This window comes from Pogona vitticeps, chromosome 2, assembly GCF_051106095.1.
Source record: "Pogona vitticeps strain Pit_001003342236 chromosome 2, PviZW2.1, whole genome shotgun sequence".
In the NCBI taxonomy this organism is placed as follows: Eukaryota; Metazoa; Chordata; class Lepidosauria; order Squamata; family Agamidae; genus Pogona; species Pogona vitticeps.
This window is the reverse complement of record NC_135784.1, coordinates 276,136,088-276,157,590: the sequence shown is the minus strand read 5'-3', so window position 1 is coordinate 276,157,590 and position 21,503 is coordinate 276,136,088. Positions and strand designations below refer to the sequence as shown.

At 44.3% G+C, this 21,503-nt stretch overlaps 1 protein-coding gene across 7 annotated transcripts in view; it reads right to left on the bottom strand.

Moving 5' to 3' along the window:
* The window catches only part of ARHGEF28 (Rho guanine nucleotide exchange factor 28), a 200,970-nt gene extending 187,089 nt beyond the window's left edge, over positions 1-13,881 (bottom strand). For 5 of the 7 annotated variants that reach the window (XM_072992641.2, XM_078384502.1, XM_078384503.1 and 2 more), the window contains exon 1: positions 13,515-13,650. The gene's annotated coding sequence lies outside the window, so the exon portion shown is untranslated. Of the gene's footprint in view, positions 1-13,514 lie in introns of all 7 variants that reach the window. The other 2 variants (XM_072992640.2, XM_072992643.2) reach the window with 2 other exon arrangements.
* Positions 13,882-21,503: the final 7,622 nt, after the last annotated feature.

Here is a 21,503-nt window from a genome sequence, read left to right as displayed (position 1 = left end):
GAAATGTCAAGAAAGATATTTCTGCCTGCCCAAAAGGGTAAAACCAAGTCAATTGTGTCAACATGCTGAATTAAAATAGCTTCAGGAGGGGTGGAAGATTTTGTTAACAAACTATTCTGCTTTGCACTCTATTCAGAGGGAACTCAGATTAAGCAAAGTACACAATACATAACAATGCCTGGCAAAGTGAGGGTTTGGACACACAGATTAACTTTATTTATCTTTCCCTCTCCCCCCCCCCCCCAGAAACATTTGGGCTACTATTGTTTGGAACCACAGGCTAACACTTGCCAGCTACTTTGTAAACTCCCAAGGCAAAACAGAAAAGCAGACTCCCCTGTACCAAAGTGCTGGTATTACACACACTCAATTAGAAGGCATTTTATATGCATATATATCTTGTTCATTGAGCAGAATAAATAGAATTATCAGTTTTAGAAACAGGGCAGAAGTCCATACTACAGCCTGCTTCTGATAGCTCTCTTGGCTTCCAGAATGGTTTCCCATGCTCTTTGAGAAACATAAAGGTGTGTTTTTCAGTAAATGAAAAACCCATTTAACAGAAGATGTGCAAGACTCATTTTCAAAATAAAATGACCATGTGCCCTACTTTACAGAGAGCAATCCTCTCTAAGGGAAGGGCTGCCCAGTGCAAGTCTGACTTAAGGCTGAAGAAGGCTAATATAATAGAGAAGAGGGACACAGTGTTTGCCCATTATTTATTTATTTTATTTATTCTATTTATACCCCGCCTATCTGGTCAATATGACCACTCTAGGCGGCTATTAACAGCTGGATAATAGACTAAGGAGGTACACTACTTTTTTCAGTAAAGGAATTTCTGCCTTTGGCAAGCATGTCTGATATGGATGCCCCCTTAATTCCTTATTTTAAGGGAAAGCTATAGTATGTAGAGTTGGCTAAAACTCTAGATGCAGGTTATAGCCGAGGATTATTTATCTGCGCTTAACACTTGGGAGGAGGCAATGCATCACAGAAGTACAGAACTGGAAGAGATGTGAAAGGTCATCAAATTCAACCCACTACCAATGCAGGAAATTCACAGCTAAAACATTATCTTGCTCCCACAATGGTCACTTATTCATGATAGTAGTTACAGAACAATCCCCGGTGTCATCAACTGCTTGTACTGAATAAACTCAAATGAAAAAAACAGTGAATTAGAATTTGAAAGAAGCAGCAATCTTTCAAAATGCTTGACTTTACCACAGGGGTGGGCACTTTTGGGAGGTCTAAGGGACTGATTTGCTGCCTCCAGAGTCTTCAGGCACTGCACAAAGCACCAAGGATGAAATGATATGTAGTCAGAAAGCTCCTCTGTGAAGAATTATTTTGGGTTAAATACTGGCAGTCCTGTGGCCTAATTTAAAAGGTGGATGTGCAAATTAAAATTTAAAAGAAGGTATGCAGCTGTCCTCCAATGGCTTTCAGAAGCTGCAAATTAGTTTGCACTTCTTTGGTGATGCAAAACTGCACATTCCTGTGTTCAAGTCTCAGTCTTGTTGCTATGTTTTAGAGGATAGTATGCTTTCCGCAATACTGTGCATATCTATCATCCTGTAGAGGGTGAAAAATGTAGTTTCAGAAGGAGAATTCAGAGTAACATGGACAGAGTTCCTACTCCAGTCCTCTGAAGATGCCGGGCACAGAGACTGGTGAAACATCAGGAAGAGCAACCTTCAGAACATGGCCAAGGAGCCCGAAAAACCCACAACAACCAATTCAGAGTAGATCTAAATGTGTCCTCTTCTCCACTATCCTATGCCTAGAAGTATATAAAGAATGTCAGACGTGATCGCAGAAGTGTGGGGTGGTATATTACACATTGCTAAAAAAAGAAAAAAAGAGGATATGCTAGAACCCCACTGTGCCTCCTTTAGAGAGGTTGAACTTGATGATCCATGGGGTCCCTTCCATCCAGCTCTGTAGTTCTTAGATTAATATTAATATTATTATTACAAAAATAGAGGGAAAATGACACAGATTTTAAAAGATTAACATACGGTGTCCACATACATGCACATACATATTCATATACCTATACACATATATATTTGATGTTTAAAAATAATTATTGTAATTTGAATTGGAATACAATACACTCTGTTCAGTAGAGGTATAATATGTTTCACCTCCACACAGTGGAGCATAAGAACACAAGAAAAGCCCTTCTGGATCACAGCAAAGACCTATCACCAAACACTAAAAAAACAAAGGGTTCCGGCTGCAAAGGCCAGCCACAAGTTGTATCACATCTCCACAGCTATCCTGGCAGCTGCTGGCTACTAGTCACAAGACAAAGGAAACCTACAATGTAATTGGCTTGGAGCAATGCAGCAAATTGTATTATCACAGGGTAAAACAGGAGAAGAGCCCATGTTCCTGACAAAACCCGTGCAAAGTATGGAGTCGAACTCAATCGCATAACCAGTGGCAATAATAGTGAGAACCCAGGAGTCGGAGGTGATAGACCTCCAGACGTTAAAAAATTGGGCTAGTCTAACCATACCAAGATGTTGTGCTGGTGGCTGTACAAGACTAAAGAGGCTGTTTACACCTTCTGGTCCTGACGACAGGGCTGCTGTCGCGGCTGCTGTGTACCAGTCTGCTGATGGGACTGACCTTGAGGAAAGGAGGACTGTGATCTCGTTCGTCGAAGTAAGGCCTGGAAGAATAAGACTGGGGCCAGGACCCTCGAGATGCAGCCTGGGAAGTGAAGGATCTTGCAGTCTTCTGGTGCTTCAACAGTCTCTCAAGGATCTTGTCTGTTTTAGGATCAAAGAGATCCAAAACCATTGAAAGGAAGCTCCCCGATCCTATTTTTCACATCCTCAGCAATGGTAGCCGAACGCAGCCACACATGTTGGCATAAAGCAATTGCCGTGGCCAGCTGCTCGGAAGATGCATCTACAACATGCCTAGCTGCAATCCTTTCCTGGCAGGATAAGGACATAGCCTCCTGATGATGAACCAGGCAGGTGTTCCTGATGTCCTAAGGGGCACCATTCAAAGCAGGAAAGGCTGCATTTCATAGATGCCTATGATAGGCACCCATGGCTGCTAGGTAGTTAGCCACCCTAAGAACAAAGGTGGCCAACATGTATGATCTACTTCCTAAGGTGTCTATCTTCCAGCTCTCCCTATCATTAGGAGCAGATGTTGATTTGCTGCGGCTACGCGATTGCGTAGCATCCACCAACAAAGAGTTGGCCAGTGGATGCTTCGAAAGAAATTCCATCCCTGAGCCATGAGTCTTGTAGAGGTTCTCCACCCTGCGAGGAATTTGTTGGGAGGTGGAGGACTTGTCCCAAGACTCTTTCATGAAAATCAGCAAAGATGGGATGAAGGCCAGGTGTAGGGGAGGCAACTGACCCTTTGTGATGTCCTCAAAGACTTTATCTAGTTGTTCAAGCTGCAGCTGGACCACAGCAAGGTCGAGGACATCCGCAATATGCTTAATTAGCTGAGCGTATGAAGTGTAATCCTCCGAGGGGGAGGGAGGGTGGCTCCCAACAACCACCGATGCTGGAGTGGGAAGGTTGCCAGGTGAATCTTCCCTGATCTCACCCTCATCAGCACTTGATCCCGACTCAACATCGACATCCTGATCCAAGGAATGAGTAGGTGATCGGGTCAGAGGGTAGTCCAGCTCCGACTCAGGCCAAGTTAGTGCCTCCAAGAAATCATCTTCTCGAGCCCGAGACGAAGGAACAGGTGAGGGAGGCGCACGCTGCATCTGTTCGACTCGACGTCGAGAGTCTGGCATCGAGCCCGACAAAAGTCCTGTAGGTGCTGCGGCTGATGGCTCTTCCCTCACCCATGGCTGAGAAGGCTGCGGTCGACACAAAAACCTTCTGTGTAAGATGGAAATCACAGTGGAAACTGGTCAAAGTAGGACTGACACTGCCTGAAACCGAAATACGAGGCCAGGTCGAAGGGTGTCAGATAAGTAGGGCCCTTGAAACTGTAACCTCTTGGTCTAAAGAAGCCCCACGGATCCTCCCAAGATGAATGATGGAAGTCTGGGTACTGCAGAGGCTCTGATGATGCTGGTCGGGGTCGAGCCCGATTGGGCTCGGGCTCGATGTGACGGGAGGAGCTGGAGTCTTTGAACGAAGGACCGGAGAGTCACAAGGAGAATCTGAAGAGAGATTTAGGCAGGGAGAGGTAGGCAAAACCATCCCCAAGGGTGGAATTTTGTCATCTTCTGAAAGTTCCACCCCAGCCTCTTATTGCCCGGCAAGGAGGATCGGTCCTGGCAGAGAAGTTAGAGCTCGTAAAGCCGAAGCAGAAGAGGCCCTCTTTTTCTTCTTACTGCGTGTCGAGCCCGAGGGAGGCTTTGACGCCGAAGCGGAAGCCGTCGACCTTGAACTCGAGGATCTCAACTTCCCGGACCTTTTTACAACGGGTGGAGAACAGCCCGTGACGGAAGAGGTCTCAGACAGAAGGGCTTGCAGAGGGTCCATCTCCAACCTGGGAGGGCAAAGTGATTTTTGCCACAAATATGACTGTGCTTTAAAGCGGGCTTGGTGAATGCTTTACAAAAAGCACACGAGATCGGCTGGTGCTCCTCCCCAACGCAAAAGAGGCACTTCAAGTGTCCGTCCAAAAGGGAGACTTCCGCGTTGCAGCCGAGCAATGTTTGAAAGGCCATAAATGCCTCCAAACAAACACAGTTTTATGCTTTCTAAGCCAACTCACAGATCCAGAGGAATAGTCAGGCAAGCCAAAGGTTCAGCATAAGGAAGTCTGAGACAAAATAGAAGGAATGAAGGAAAAACACAGTAGATCCAAAACACGATGCTGCTACAGCAGCAGCAGGAAACGGAACTGAGGCACCCGGTGCCGGAGGCAGGGATATAGCCTAGGTGGGAGGTCCCAGCACCAGGGGCTCGAGTTTTAGAAACTTCAGAGGCTGATCTGCTCAGGTGCAGATTAACCCAGTGGTCCCCAACCTTGGGCCTCCAGATGTTCTTGAACTACAACTCCCAGAAGCCTTCACCACCACCTCTGCTGGCCAGGATTTCTGGGAGTGGAAGTCCAGGAACATCTGGAGGCCCAAGGTTGGGGACCACTGGATTAACCCATTAGTGTGCATTCACAGATACCACAAAGGAGAACCTATTGTAGGTTTTTTTAACCAGTGGGTTACTTTTATGGCAAGGAGGGGGCAAAAATATATCATATTTTTCAGTGAATCATGGACCCAGAAGCAGAAGTGATACACCTGATCCCATTTAGGAAGAAACTCTTCCTTTTTAGGAGGCTAACTAAATTTTTAACAACAGGAAATACAAAAAGTGTACATTAAGGCCCTCTGCTAACTACCAAAACATTAGAATTAACATTGAGCCAGAAAATATCTCACAAGTTAGTAAATGCATGCATGTATGTATATGTGTGCATGCACATGTTATTAATCCACATGGATGGGGCTTTATTAGAGTCACACTAAAAGAAAATAATATAATGTGAACAATACTTTCTCAAGTACAATTTTCGGTATCCAACTTAGGTAACATCACAATGTGGAAAACAAATGAAAGAGGAAAGGCCTGAGAGAAGGAATTAATTAATAAATTTTCTGACGCCTGTTTTTTAAAAAAAGATCAAAGGTCAAAGGGCTGATAATAAAGCTAAGGACAAAACAATTGTGATCTTCAATCAGATTCTCTAGGTTTTGTCTTATTTTTTAAAAGCCTTATCAACAGCTGTAGTGGAGGTGGGGCACTGGCTCTGGACATAAGAACGTAACAAGAACTGGCTCAGATCTATTTACTCCAGCACATTGCTCCCACAGTAGTTGGTCAGATGCCTATGAGAAGCCTTGGAAGCCTTCTTACATTCCCTAGCAATTGGTAAACAGAGAGTTATAGGCACCCTGACCAGAGACAATGGGGTGGGGGGAATAGTTAATCCTTTCTCTTTACATCTTTTCCCCCTTCACACTCTTCAAGTCCTCAATGCACAGGAAAACACTAACACTTCAAATTAGAAAAAAATTAAGAAAAAGCTATGTGATCGTTAAAATTACCCAGATACAAGAGCAAGTGATGCCTTTATTAGAGGGTTTTTTTTAAAAAAAAAAAAAATCAAACAAACAGCGAGCTATTGGTGGTCAAATCCACTTCTTCAGACTATTTACCAATATTTTATGGAGAGTGCAGAAAAATTGTAAATAAGATCCCCAAAAATTCATGGCAGATGTCTGTGCCAGGTCTGCTTCTGAAAGGCAAGTGTGATGCTTTGTTTGAAGAGCTGGGTGGGGAATTCCTGGTGCCCCCCCCCAAGAAGATGTTTGCAGCAAACATCTGAACTCATATCTCAGAAGCAGATCTGACACAGACATCTGCAACTAACTTCTGTCACTCTCATTTACAATTTTTCTGCACTATCCATAAAACTTTGGTGCATAGCCTGAAAAAGTGGGTTTGATCCACAAAAGCTTCCTGTTTCCTTGATTTTTTAGTGGTTTGAATAAAGTATCATATGCTCTTGAATTTGTGTACTTCAAATGAGGAAACACCACTGAAGAAAGGAGAGTTAAGTGCCTCCTTACTGCTGGACCAAGACCTCCAACTTGCTTTGCAGCTGTGTGTGTGTGTGGGGGGGCGACTGGGGGATTTGCAGTTTGACCTTAAGATGTGATTAAGAAACAGCTAAAAATCTGGTCTCTTTATTTTAAAAGTAGGGAAAATTGAATCTTCAGATGGTGTTGGACTGCAAACCCCAGCAGAACTACCCTGTACAGGCAATGGTGAGGAATTCTGGGAACTGTAGTTCAACAATATCTGTATACTTTATCCACCCCAAATTGCACTCAGAAATTAATTGCCAGCTAGTATGCTACTGCTGCATTGGCTGCCAATTAATTTCTGAGTACAATTCAAGGGACTGGCTTTTATAGTTAAAGTCTTAAATAACTTGGGATCAAGCTACTTCAAAGACTATCTCACCATATATGAATCAGCCCATCTTTTAAAGTGACGTGACCCCCTTGCACGTGTCATTCTGAGATACAAAAGATGGCAATGCCTGACGTACACTTTTCAGAACAACACCCTTCAGGAGAAATGCTCTAGCTCAAGAAAAGAGGTTAGATCATCAGTCTCTCAGTGTCCCATCAGCATTGGAAGAATTTTCTTTTTAAACAAACCATTGTTACCACTATGGTTTAATTGAATAAATTGTGCATCCTGGCTTCCAGTCCTGCTTTTGAAGCTACAGTGAGAATCTTCCTTTGGGAATGACTTTTTGAGTAACCAGAGAGGATTGTGCTCGGCAATTTCCCCCAAGGTGGCATCTTCCAGACATTTTTGGACCATAACTCCCATCGTTCCCAGCCAGCATGGGCAAGAGTCAGGACATAGCACAGAGAATCACAGGGTAAGCATACAGAACCTGCTGAATCTAAAGCAAGAATTCATCTCTGGTCCCGCATCCTGTTTCAGCCAGCAAGATGCTTCCAAGAAGGCAGCAAGCGGCCCATGTTTTTTTATCCAGAGTCTTCCTTCCTGCAAGATTTCTACAATCTACCAAAGGCTTCCAATTGAGGGAGGCACTTCTTCTGATGGAGGAGGGGGAGGTCATTTTCACCCACTACCCCTTTCTCCTGCAAACTCCTTTTCTTCCAGAATTCTGCTCTGGGGGTTTGGAGAACAATTCTGGGCAAGTGGAGGGGGGTGTGTGACACCGGAAAGACACTGCAGAAGCAGCTAATATTGCCTCCTACCCCCCCTATCTTCAGGAAAAGAGCTCTGTGGATACCCCGGACTGCCCGAAAGACAAACAAGTGAGTCCCAAGGGGAAAAAAACCTCAGTAAAGCTGATAAAGGTTGAAGGCGCCAGGAAAAGAGGAAGACCAAATATGATACAGTATAGACTGACTCCCTAAAGGGAGCCATAGGCTTCAGTTTACAAGAGCTGACCAGGACAGTTGAGGATGTTTTGGAGATCCCTCATTCACAGGGTCTCCATGAGTCAGAGGCGATTTGATGGCAAGTAACAACAACAACAACAGCAACAACAACAACCCTCTTCACACCACTTGGAGTGTTCTCAATGCTCCCACCAGCAGACACAAGCCCATAAAGGTGACAGTCACCCTAAGTGAAGCTTTTGGTCTGCTGTCTTGACTGATATCAAACTGTAGTGTTTCTCCATGAACCTGTTTATATATTTCATCAGTGCACAGAACCGTTCAATTTATGCAGAGTGAAATTGTTCTACAGTTATCATTATGTTCCCAGTTAGGGTAGATCCCTTGCGTCACCTCCATGAAGTCCCACTGCAGGACCTCATTGCAGGTTGGAAGTGACCATGGGTTGTTAAAGGATATGCCAGTAAGCACAAGCTGTGGCAGTCTCCTCCACAGTGGTCAGGCTCTGAGCCCTGGTGGTAGACGGTGTGACTGCCATCTAAAGACCAGCCTAGTGAAATACAAAAAGGAACATTACCAGAGCATATGTGAACTTGAGTGCAGTATAACCTCTGAAAGTCATATGTGGCAAGGATTAGATAATACACTTGCCATTTGAATGCCTCTCTTGGGTTTGTTGTTGTTTCAAAGATGGCAACTTTTCTTTGTTGTAAATGTGCATCAGTTCCAGGGCTTGGAAAATTTATTTTTAGACTACAGCCCCCAGCATCCCACAACCACAATATCCTCTACTAATTCAAAAAAGATTTCCACCCACACACACACACACACACACCCTGAGCAGTGACCTGTACAGTTCCTGAAATGTACTTCCAGCATGAATGTGTGATGATTCAGTGGTACTTGGTATTTTCTTTCCCTCTCCCCAGTTATGAATACTAAAGTACATCATGATTTTTCAGTTGAGTGTGCCTAACTAACTGTGAAATCATTCTTATATCATTGTAAGTTTTCATTTTTTTAAAAAAATTGTTATTATGTGCCATCCAGTTGCTAGACTTGGATCAGACAGTTCTTCAAAGGACTGTCCTGTGTAAACTAAGGATAAGTGGCCACTGTGCAAGAGAAGAAGGCTTAGACTTCCACAGGTTTGATCCTAATATATTTCCCAAGCTGCTTTTCATTACAGAAAAATACATGCCTGGGCTGAACAATCACTTGGCAAACATTCCATTCCCCCACCCCCACCCCACAGCTACAATATTAGGAATATCTCCTTTGATTAGAAACCTTGTGTACTGTATCATTGAATTACCCAAGTGTTCAGCCTCTTATATATAGAAAGGCCTCGTGTTTCCATTTTCTGCTGTGTCTTTTCTCCATACCTCCTCCTAAGCCAAAAGTATTCTGAAGATCCTTTTTGCAAAGAATTTCATTATACACATTGCCATTCATTCTTTCAAACCTCCATGTCCCGACCTATTTTATAGTCATAACAATGGAAACAGACAGAAGTGTCTTACGCTATTCTGATTTCTCTAACCTAGAACACAAATGCGTTGAAGGAAAGGTTTCTACATGCCAAACATTCAAAACTATTACCCTTAAGTTAGTACACAAAGTCTAGCTTTATCAAAGGAACAACCTACAATCGATTCAAAAATTGTGGTCAAGTCAAACAGCATGGGGGTGGTGGTCATTCTTGGTTCTCTTTGCTTTTGAGAATTTTCAGACTTGGACAGGTAATTCATTTAAAAACCTTCTCTTAAACTGTGGGAACTGAACTTGCTTGTTCCTCCCTTGCCATTACTCCTGTCACCAAGTACAGTGGCAATAATTCTCATTTACAGTCTAACATGATGTAACGTAATCCAGCTTCAAGTTGGCAAGGTTCAAGGGTACATGTGCCAAGAGAATTTGCATAGCATTTAATTAATGAACCCATAAATCTGTAAGCATTATCATGAGCCTCGTTATCATGAGCCTGCTAGTTTGTCTTTTAATTTAAAGCACAAATCTTGATTACTTGTTTTGTTTTATCTGAATGCTACCTCTTACAATACAGTACAGGTCACCAAAGACAACACAGAGAGAGAGAGAGAGAGAGAGAGAGAGAGAGAGAGAGCATCAGTAAAGTTTTAATGACACCTCCCTTGTTTATATATTCCCCAGGCTTTAAATATAGAGATTAGCTTTCAGTGGCTAGTTTTCTCTCCTGTTTTACAGTGGACCCTTGACTTACAGACGGCTTGACTTACAGACTTTTTGAGTTACATACTTCTCTGGCTGCAAAATTTAGGTTTGACTTGCAGACTGAGATTTGATTTACAGACCAGAAAAAAACCAAAATGGAACAAAAACGGCCTGTTACGGGATTAATCGGTTTTCAATGCACTGTAGGTCAATGGAGACTTGACTTACAGACTTTTTGACTTGAGAACCGCCTTCCAATACGGATTGTTCTCAAGTCAAGACCCCACTGTATTTTGTTTGGTTAGCACTGTAGAACTGCCTTACTATATCAAGAAAGTCTTCTTAACCATCATGCATCAGGATTAAAAACATACACTGAGTGAATTCTGGGGTATTTTCTAGTTCCCACAGGAACTCAAGTGTGCTGAGAGCTAACATTAAGGTTAGGGTTACATTACTTGTCTTGCATTTTCTGAACTCACTGTGAATTCCACCCCACCCGCCACTCATTGAACCCAACCTACTGACTCAATCAGAACACAACACTTCTGCTTCTCAGCATCATGACTGACCAAGGCTTGCATGTGACTTTTGGGTGGAGGGGGGTTTGCTTTTTTGGTCCCAATATGTTACAGTACATGGCTGGGACAAGAAAATAACCCAATGACAAAGATATCCAGAGACATTTTTAACCAAATGTTTTTAATGCCTATAAAAATGAATCTATAAATACAGAGCAAGTGGCCGAAACTCTGCTTATTGCAGAGTCAGTGACAATGTCCTAGAATGCCTAGTTCTGCAACAAAATTTGATTTGGGAGGGGGCTAAAATGTCCCATCTTGATACATGGGCATTAACGTGATTTAATGGTAGAAGACAGGGGAATGTGTTCATTAAAAAGTAAATAAATATTGATTATTTTACTTCTCAAAATTACACATGAATAAGACTCAGGAAAGAATCAGCATGGGCTTTTCCACATATCTGAAAGTGGGGAGGAGCCACAATGCATTGACAAACCAATGACAAACCTCATAACCAATGCAATCTTCACAGATTTTGCACTTCCTTTTCTGTAGAGTTCATCTCAAGAAATGGCCCTCAAGTAATGGGGCAAAAGGCAGTATTGACACAAGTGTTCCTCTGACTCAGGTATTTTAAGGGACCTTCTGCTGCATTTCTCCCACAATTTCATTTCTGCAAACTAAGCAAAAGGACACAGCCCCCTCCCCCCAAAGTTTATTTTTAGAATTCATTGAAGTAAATCTTGCTCAGTCAAGCAAAGATCTAGTTGCTGCATTCTGGTGTGAGATAATTTTTCCAGAAGTACTTCCAGACCAGAACAAAACAAGGTTGAAGTAATGCATCAGAAGTACAAGACTGCAATAGCAGTCTGCTCCTCTGGGCAGACAACTATAATACATTTCGACATTAAATGATTTGTCAGCCTACAATGCAGGGAAGAATCAACATGATTTTCCCATTCTCGGACATGCCAACTGCTACAAGGTGAGCTTGGGCCAGCAGAAAGACAACTGGGAGACTTCTCTGAAAGATAATAATTTCTGCTATGCTAATGCTTAAAAGACTCTTAGGGTGTTTTACAATTTAATTATGAAGGCTACAAATAGTCTCCCCATCCCAGTGAGTGGGGCACTCAGTTTACCCACCTTAGAAGGACAAAAGTCTGGGTCAACCTTAAACCAGCTACCTGAGCCCATTGGGACTGAACTCGGTTCATGAGCAGAGTCTTGGATGCAGTACTGCTGTCTATCCAGTGCACCACAAGGCTCCTTCAACAACATTAGTGACTGAATGATGCAGTTATACATGACAAACAGAAGGACCATCTGACTGCAAATGCTGATTTGCAGGAGGTAAGTCCAGAGCAGTGTCTCATAACAAAAGATGCAAAAAGCCTCTTCCTCTGGAAGCAGGTACTCCCAGAAGGTTTCTGAATGTTTGGTTCTTTCCACCACACACAAGCTACAGAGAAAGAGTAGAATTAGCCATCCATCTTTTCAAGAACCCTGCCTTGTTCCAGAGATGTTGCTCTTTCTATATTTATGTGCAAAGACAGTCAGAAGAGTTAATTCCAGGAAATCACCTTACCAAGGAAATATTAATTTTAAGAATAACTTTAGGTTTGCCCAACAGCACAAACTGACACATACATGACAGGTGAGGACTCCACCCTCTGCAGGAAGAACTAATAGTAATAAATGCCTTTGGGGAATGGAGGACGGTGAGAAGTGAAAGAATACTACGGTGGGAACTTCAGCTCATCCTCCAACCTGTGTTTTTCTACATGGGTGGGGGGGGGTGAGGGGAGTTGCAAAGTCTATTTGAACTCCAACTTGTTACGCAATGTCAAAGATGGGTATTGTGTTTTTTCCTAACACAACAATTTCCAGGCACCCACTGACTTCCAGGTGTGCTGTGTGCAGATACTACAAGTGAGACATGCATGAAATTCACTGTGAAATCAAGTTTAACGTGCTTAATAGTACCAGTGCAGACAAGCCTGAAGGCAGAAGAGCTGCTATTTACTTTTTTTATTCATACATACATACATACATACATACATACATACATACATACATACATACATACATACATACATACATACATACATACATACATACATACATACATACATACATACATACATCCCTATTAGTGTTGCTACTCTCTTGGCAAACTGACAGTCGTTACTGCACAGAAGCTGGGAAATAGCTGCCTCAGTGACTTATGTGAGCCTTAAAACTGTACACCACACTTTACCAAACAAAATGGAAAGATACAATGTTTGTAATCAAACTGATCCAAGCAACCATTACTACACACACCTTGAATCATCTGTCTAAGGCTGTTGAGCTGTGGTGCACAAAATTAAATGAAACAAAAAAGTTTAATGGTTTTATTAGAATTGATGCATCAAAATAAATTCACGTTCACTGAACAGGGCAGGAAAGGATCTCATCGTTTTCAGATTATGTATTGCAAGACAAACGTGGGTGCAAAACCCAAACTGCCAGTCCGGTATCTCTCGCTGAGTAACGCACTGGCCACATTTTAAAAGAGAGTACAGTATCTTCTCCTTACACACCATGCCCCAAATGGCGTGGCTGTCACCGTTTTGTCTGGCAGGACCTCTTCTAAGCTCTGAGCCAGACAGACGTTCCACAGGTGAACCCTTCCACAACCGCTGCCGCCCCGTAGCCATAAGGCTACACCAGTTGGACTTCTAAAGGTCGTTATTAAAAGAAGCCCAATTTTTGCTGGGGGGGATGCGCGGAGGTGAGAAAGGCGGCAGAACACCTTCCCTGGGGGAATGAGAAGGCAGCGCCGACTTCCCCCCCCCCCGAGACCCCTCCAGCAGCGCCGCCCGCGCAGCCCCACTTCTGGACGCCGACGTTACCTGGCCTGCCTTGCCCGCCGGAGGTCTCCTGAAGCGGCGCTTGCCCGCGACCGAGAGCTCCGCCGGCCCCCGAACGGGAGAGGGAGAGCGCGCCGCCGCCGCCGCCGCCGCCGGGGGCTTCTTCTGCCCAGCGCCAGACCGGGCTTTCTGCCGCTGAAACCGCCCCGCCGCGGCTGCTGAGCTGCCCGAGGGAGGAGCCGCGCACTGGGCACTGCCCGCCTCGCCCAGTCAGACTTGTTGCTCCTGAGCGCTGGCAAGGCTGCCTCCCGCAGCGAGGGAGGGACCGGGCGCCGGGAGCGACCGCCGAGGCTCCCTCGAGTCGGTCGGCCAGCCAGCCAGCCCGCCAGCCGGAGAGTGGCTCCCTCCCGACGAGCGGGGCAGTCCTCTCTGTTGTCCCTCAGGTAGCGCGTCGGGAGGGAGTTCTCTCACCCGAGAGCGCCGCAGCGACCTCTGGCGGACCCCCCAACAAAAGTCTAGGGCACAAGACGGGAGGCGCCGGCGTCGCTGCAGTGACGGCTCGGCTGGGCCGGCCCGAGATATTTTGCCGCCTGAGGCAAAGGACTGCACGAAACCCCGGCTTTGCGCGGTATGTAAAAACCGGTTGGACTGGCAGCTGATGTTGCCTTCAACACTTCCATCTGATGTCAGACCACACTTCAGAGGGGAGGCTAGAGAACGCGGCAGGTTATCAGGACTGTCCTTCAAGACGGGGGGGGGGGGGCAACCCGCCGAAGGGTTCATGGCGAACAACCAGGAGACTCTCCCGCGGCTGCTTTCCAGGACCTGCCATCTGAGGCAACTGCCTAGCCCTGCCTGAGGAGGGCGCCAAAGCTGGTTGACCTTCAGAGGCAAGGGAGCTTCAGCCTGAGATCTGAAGGCAGGGCACATTTGAAGGTAAACTAAGCCCTCTGCTAACGCAGCTGCTAGGGCATCCGAGCAGTGAAACTGAAGTCAGTTATTATTTTATATAAAAGTTGGAGTATAGTCGCCCAGTTTTTTCACGGCGGAAGGTTTGCCATAACAGTCTTGTCACATCATCAAATTTCTGTAGCATTGTCTCCAACCAACAAATGCTTAAGCTGTAATTATTTTTTTCTAATCTTCAAAGTGCAACAAGACTTCGTTCTTTACACTAATCCAAATAACACACCTTGCTTCCTTTTAAAGTCTGAGAACACCTCCTTCCACCCCCACAGTGCATGGTGTCTTTCTGGCTAGACTTTTCACAGGAAAAAAATAGGTTCAACTCAATACTTCACCGCATGGCATAACCCTTGGCTAGTCACTCTCAGCCTGACTTACCCCTGGAACTTTTGCAAAAATAAAAATAAAAAAAAAAGGCTTGGGGCAGGGCACACCAGATACATCCCATGGAGTTTCTCAGAAAACACATGAGAAGATGTGCTTGAACACACTGAATAAACAAGAGCAATCCTAAGTGGTCAAGTGAAGCATTAGATTGTATGCCACTTCCAGAATCCCACTGGTTCATGCCAGTCAATGTAAGAGGGAAAGGGTGACTTTTCTTGTCCTGGCTGATCAATTTCCCTTCTCTGCAACATTCTTAGAAATCTCCAGAAGTAGAGATTCATGGGGCCCAGACCCCTTTGCATAATTTAACACCTGCTCATGGCAGCTTTTCAAAATTAGGAGTAGCTTTCTAGCCACTTCTGATTCCATTCTGAGCAGTCTCTGCTGTCCTGGAGGACACAAGGACAGAAAATTAGCCCTCAGACCAATCCAGGTTACCCACTCCTGCAGAAAACCCAAAGTCACCCTCAGCTCACCCCCAGAACATCCCCTTTGAGGTTTACAACTACCAGAAACATTGCCACTAGTATATTGATGCACATCTATCAATTTTGTCTGTCAATGAAAAATTAATGCTATTCCATGAGAGATAAACGAAATATCAACTATATTTAAATAAGTATGTACATAACCATACCTAAATAAGAGAGATTTCTTCAGGTATTGAAAGAAATGCAAAGTAACTTACAACTTAACAAATCCATTACTGTAAAGATTTGGGTTTTTTTTCCCCCCATACCTGTTATGGAAGCCCACTGGACCAGGAAAACAAAACCTTTGTAAATGTTCTTGTAACTTATACCCTCACCCCTGGTTAAAACTGGCCCCTACTAAGAAAGCAAATAGATCTTCACCAGACTCTTCTAAGAAATTAACTAAAACTTGCAGACCTCCCGATGTACTTGTGCAATATAAGAGCAGTTTCTACAAGTGGATGTTTGGGTGTAAGGAAACTTCCTGATAGGCTTTAACAGAAGGTTTGGGTATTTTTTTAACTGTTCTTAAGCCATAACACTGAAACAGACAGACCTGTTGAACAAGAGGCTAGTTATACACTCTATAGGCTTTTCCAGTGACCCTGGAGGGATCTTGCATTTCTTACCTTTCACTGAAACTGCTTGGGTTGTATTTCATGACCGTGTCTGAGTCACTATGTAATGGAGGGAGGGAAGACAGAAGAGATAAGAGGATGTTATATCATCTCTGGGCTTCTCTCTTCATGTGCTTCAGCACAAAGTTGTCCTTTGAAGATGATTTAAGAGCAAGTTAATACTAGGCCCTCTATAGAAATAATATGTCAAGAAGAGACACTACTAGGAACTTCTCGGGGTGCTACAGGTACAGTTCAGATAAAAATCACTCACCTTGAATTAAGCCATGTGTTAGTGGTATCAGGTTACTAGCAACAGAAGGCAATGTTGGATACCTACCACGAGTATTATATTACTGCAGAGAACTAAATGTCTGAACTCAGGCTTCAGCATGAGTAAGCATGGTAGCACACATGCACAAATTATTTCAGCATTATCTTGTACAGCTGCATTAGATCACAGGTAAGCAAAGTGTGGCCAGCAGATCACATGTGTGCCTGACACCATCCCCCCCTAGCTGTTTTGATTCTAAAAGCTTCCAGACATCCACAAAAATGATCCCTGAGAAAGTTTCATGCCACAACATGGGATTCAAAGCTGGAACTCACAACTCCTAGTCCAAGGCTCTAATCACACCACCGTGGTTCATTTAAAAGGATTACACTGAAAAGTGACACACACAGAGAGAAATGGATGTTACAGTACATTAACAGTGAAAGACATGCCTCACATATCTCCTGCATAGCAGTTAGTGGATAATGTTTAATGGATAGTGGACAGTGTTCGTCGATAGTGTTTTGTTGTTGTTTAGTCGTTAACTTGTGTCCGACTCTTTGTGACCCCATGGACCAGAGCATACCAGGCCCTCCTGTCTTCCACTGCCTCCCGGAGTTTGGTCAAATTCATGTTGGTAGCTTCGATGACACTGTCCAACCATCTCGTCCTGTCGTCCCCTTCTCCTCTTGCCTTCACACTTTCCCAACATCAAGGTCTTTTCCAGGGAGTCTTCTCTTCTCATGAGATGGCCAAAGTATTGGAGACTCAGCTTCAGGATCTGTCCTTCCAGTGAGCACTCAGGGTTGATTTCCTTTAGAATGGATAGGTTTGTTCTCCTTGTGGTCCAGGGGAATCTCAAGACTCTTCTCCAGCACCACAGTTCAAAAGCATCAATTCTTCAGTGGTCAACTTTCTTTATGGTCCAGCTCTCACTTCCATACTCACTACTGGAAAAATCATAGCTTTGGCTATGCAGACCTTTGTTGGCAAGGTGATGTCTCTGCTTTTTAAGATGCTATCTAGATTTGTCATTGCTTTCCTCCCAAGATGCAGGGGTCTGCACCATCTGCAGTGATCATGGAGCCCAAGAAAGTAAAATCTGTCACTGCCTCCATAGCTTCCCCTTTTATTTGCCAGGAGGTGATGGGACCAGTGGCCATGAACTTATTTTGATGCTGAGTTTCAGACCATTTTTTGCCCTCTCCTCTTTCACCCTAAGAGGTTCTTTAATTCCTCCTCACTTTCTGCCATCAGAGTGGTATCATCTGCATATCTGAGGTTGTTGATATTTCTTCCGGCAATCTTAATTCCGGCTTGGGATTCATCTAGTCCAGCCTTTCGCATGATGTATTCTGCATATAAGTTAAATAAGCAGGGAGACAATATATTGGTTGTTGTGGTTTTTTTGGGCTCTTTGGCCATGTTCCGAAGGAAGAACAACTTTCAGAACACGGCCAAAGAGCCCGAAAAACCCACAACAACCATTTGATCCCGGCCATGAAAGCCTTCGCGAATACAGACAATATACTGCTTTGTCATACTCCTTTCCCAGTTTTGAACCAATCAGTTGTTCCATATCCAGTTCTAACTGTTGCTTCCTGTCCCACATACAGATTTCTCAGGAGAAAGATAAGGTGGTCAGGCACTCCCATTTCTTTAAGAACTTGCCATAGTTTGTTGTGGTCCAAAGTCAAAAGCTTTTGCGTAGTCAATGAAGCAAAAGTATATCTTTTTCTGGAATTCTCTGGCTTTCTCCAGTGTTTAGTGAACAGTATTAAGTGTTAGTGGATAGTGTTTAGTATTAGCAGATAGTATTAGTGGACAATGTATAGTTTTAATGGATTGTCTTTTTGGACAGTGTTTAGTGTTGGTGAATAGCGGAGAGAGTGAAGTGTTAGTGTTTAGTGTTAGTAGGTAGTTTGTTGGTGTTATTGTTAGCAGATAGTATTTAGCGGGTAGTTGGAAGAGTTTAAGGTAAGATGTAACAAATTGAGAACACTCAGTTCATTAGTGATTAGATTTCATCCTGAATAACTCCTGGCTTTGCTGAAAAGAAGAGATAACAATGAGTAGTATTAAACCATGAATCTTACAAACAGCACTCTTGAACCCCCAAATTCTCCCTCCTCCACTGCAAGATTCACAGGTCCCTTTGTGAGTTCCCTTTCTGTGTTATAAATGCTCAAGTTATTAAGTACAGAAGATCTCCTTGCTAGGGGCCATTATGCATTTAAACATGTTAAGAGCTTTATTTTTAAAGTAAGAATGGTTCTAAGTTCTCATTTATAGCAATCCTTCTCAATAAAAGCCTCAATTTCCCTAGTGTTATACATTCCCTAGCTAATCTTTAAAGTACAATACTACTGTCATTTTAGCTGCAACAGTCTAAAACCGCAACCCACCCACAAGTGGCAATTTGTCTTCCTTTGACTTTGCCACCAGAACAGTTCTGTCAACCACATAAACAAGAGTAATGACAAATTCACACGTATTTGAAACAGCATGTGATCCTGGCCTCTTTGTTAAAACAGCACATCACTACTCTGGGACTGCGTGTCAGAAGAAACCAACAAGGCCTGGGCTGATTACCTAGTTCTCTCCCAAACTAAACATAGCTGGACTGGGAGGCCAAATTCAAATGAACAGAAGAAACTGCATCATTGGCCCCATCTGCACACATGGCTGCTTTCTTCTCCCAGAATAATATGCCATCAAATCAAGGAAGAAAGAGCACTTGTGCTGTCACAGGAGCTTGAGACTTTTGCAGCCTCTAGATTTTTCTGTGTCACAGATAACATAAAAAGAGTTTCTTACCTGTAACTCTTGTTCTTCGAGTGGTCATCTGTGAATTCACATTAATGGGTTAATCTGTACCTGCACGGAGATTTCTGGAATCTTCTAGAGCTTAACACTAGTTCGCCAGGACCACCCCCCTAGTACGAGCGATCCACTTATCCTGGCTAGTGCCTCAATTCTCCAAACTGCCAGCAGCTGAGTAAAATGAAACAGATGCGACAGACAGAGGGGAGGACGGGCAGGAAGTGTGAATTTATATGATGACCACTCAAAGAACCAGTCTCAGGTAAGTAATCTCTCTTTCTTCCTCGTGGTCTCTGTGAATGCACACTAATGGAGGATTAACAAGCTTACCTGGCTGGAGGAGGGACGTCACGGAAGAACAGACGATAGGACCGCTCGTCAAAATGCAGCATCCGACTTATCCCAGAGGTCCGAGTGGTAATGAGAGGCAAAGGTGGACCACGTAGCAGTCCTACAGATATCAGGAACAGAAACACCTCTGAGAAATGCTGCAGAAGTAGCCACTGCCCTCGTAGAATGAACTTTAACTCCAACGGGAAGAGGCTTTTTAGCCAGCTGATATGCCAAGTGAATAGTTGACATAAGCCACTTAGAGATGGTTTGGGAGGAGATAAAGCATCCTCTGTGTGGTAAGTGCGGAGAAACAAAAAGTCTCTTGGATTTGCAGAAAGAGGTTGTCCTTGAAACATTGAAGGCTAATGCTTGCCTAATGTCTAAGAGGTGGAGAGAACGCTCCAAGTCAGTAACAGTTGATGGAAAAAAGGTAGGTAAAATGATGGGTTGCTTAAGGTGAAACAATCTTTGGAAGAAAGGAAACATTGGGATAAAGAGTGACTGTGTCTGGGTAAAATTAAAGAAAAGGTGGGTCGACTCCGAGTGCAGCAAGTTCTGAAGCTCTATGAGCAGAAGTAATGGCCACAAGGAAGAGGGTCTTGTAGGCAAGACGGCGATCGGACATTGTGGCAAGAGGTTCGAAAGGTGGTGTCATTAGGCTTCATAGAACAGTATGTAGTGACCACTGCGGAGGGGCGTGTGGTCTGGTGGGTTGTAGATTGGAGACCTCCTTAAGAAACTGTTTTATCGTAGGGTGATGAAAGAGTGCAGAGGCTTCGGAATCAGGCGGCTGATGAGCTACGGTAGCAGATAGACCTTGATAATAGACAAGGACAAATGCTTGCTGAAGAGGTAAGGAATTGCAGCACGGTGTGAAGAGTTGTAGGTGCAGCAGGGAGATGACACTGAGCTACAAATTCAAGAAAAGTAGCCCATTTATATGAGTACAGCTGCATAGTAGCAGGTTTCCTAGGCAGAGCTAGGATGGCAGTTATCAAGGATGAATTCTCCACACTGTTAAGTGGAGTGCGAGAAGATCTGGGTGGAAGGTTTGACCCCGATTCTGGGTGAGGTGGTGAGGTATTGGGGGAAGACGGATGAAGTCTATGGAAATGGAGCAGAGCATGGTGAATCATGGCTGTCTCGGCCACCACGGGGCAATGAGGATTGCATTGGATCGCTCCTGGTGCAGTTTTACGATAGTCCTTAGGAGTAGAGGGATCGGAGGGAAGAGGTAAACTAGACCTGATGTCCATGGTGTCATCAGAGTGTCTCCGATGGAACCGGGGCCTATCCCTGCTGTGGAGCAATAGAGGGGACATTTTGTATTTTCTGTTGATGCAAAAATGTCCATGTCTGGTTGTCCCCATAGAATGGTTAGATTATGATGGAGTCGTCGAGGGACGACTCGTGTGTCTGCGAACTGAGTCTGCTGAAAGAGTCCGCTAGAACCAAAGGAGGGCATAAAAAATTGAAAATTAAGAAGGGGATTCGTGGGGGGTGGCAGAAGGAAGGAAAAAACAAAGGATCTCACTATCCAAAGATCTCTAACGAGAAAAATTCCTTTTTGAAAGCAGGAGGTGAACGCAGCTCGTCTAAGAGAAGAAACCTCAGCAGCGGCAAAAAGAAACTGAGGCACTAGCCAGGACGGGTGGACCACGTGTACTGGGGGGCGGTCCTGGCGAATGAGTGTTAAGCTCTAGAAGATGCCGGAAACCTCTGCGCAGGCGCAGATTAACCCATTAGTGTGCATTCACAGAAACCACAAAGAAGAACCCTTCTCTTCTGTCTTGTGGCACAGTGGTCAAACTGCAACATTGCAGTCAAAACTGTGCTCACACCCAGAGTTCAATCGCGATGGGCTGAGGCAGCCGGTTCAAAGCTGACTCAGCCTTCCATCCATCCTTCCGAGGTTGGTAAAGTGAACACCCAGCTGTCTTCAGAGTGGGGGCAATGTTTAGCCTGCAAAACTAAATTATAAACCTCCTAGACAATGCTTTAAGCGATATGGGGTGGTACATAAGCAGCACACTTTGATTTCTGCTTTACACATACTGTCTTAAGAAAAGTTAAGGTTCGTGTTCAGCCAAGTCACTGGAGAGCATCCTCAAGTTCTCTTTTTTTCCTGCTCCCTGTAAGACAGATTACTAACTCTTTC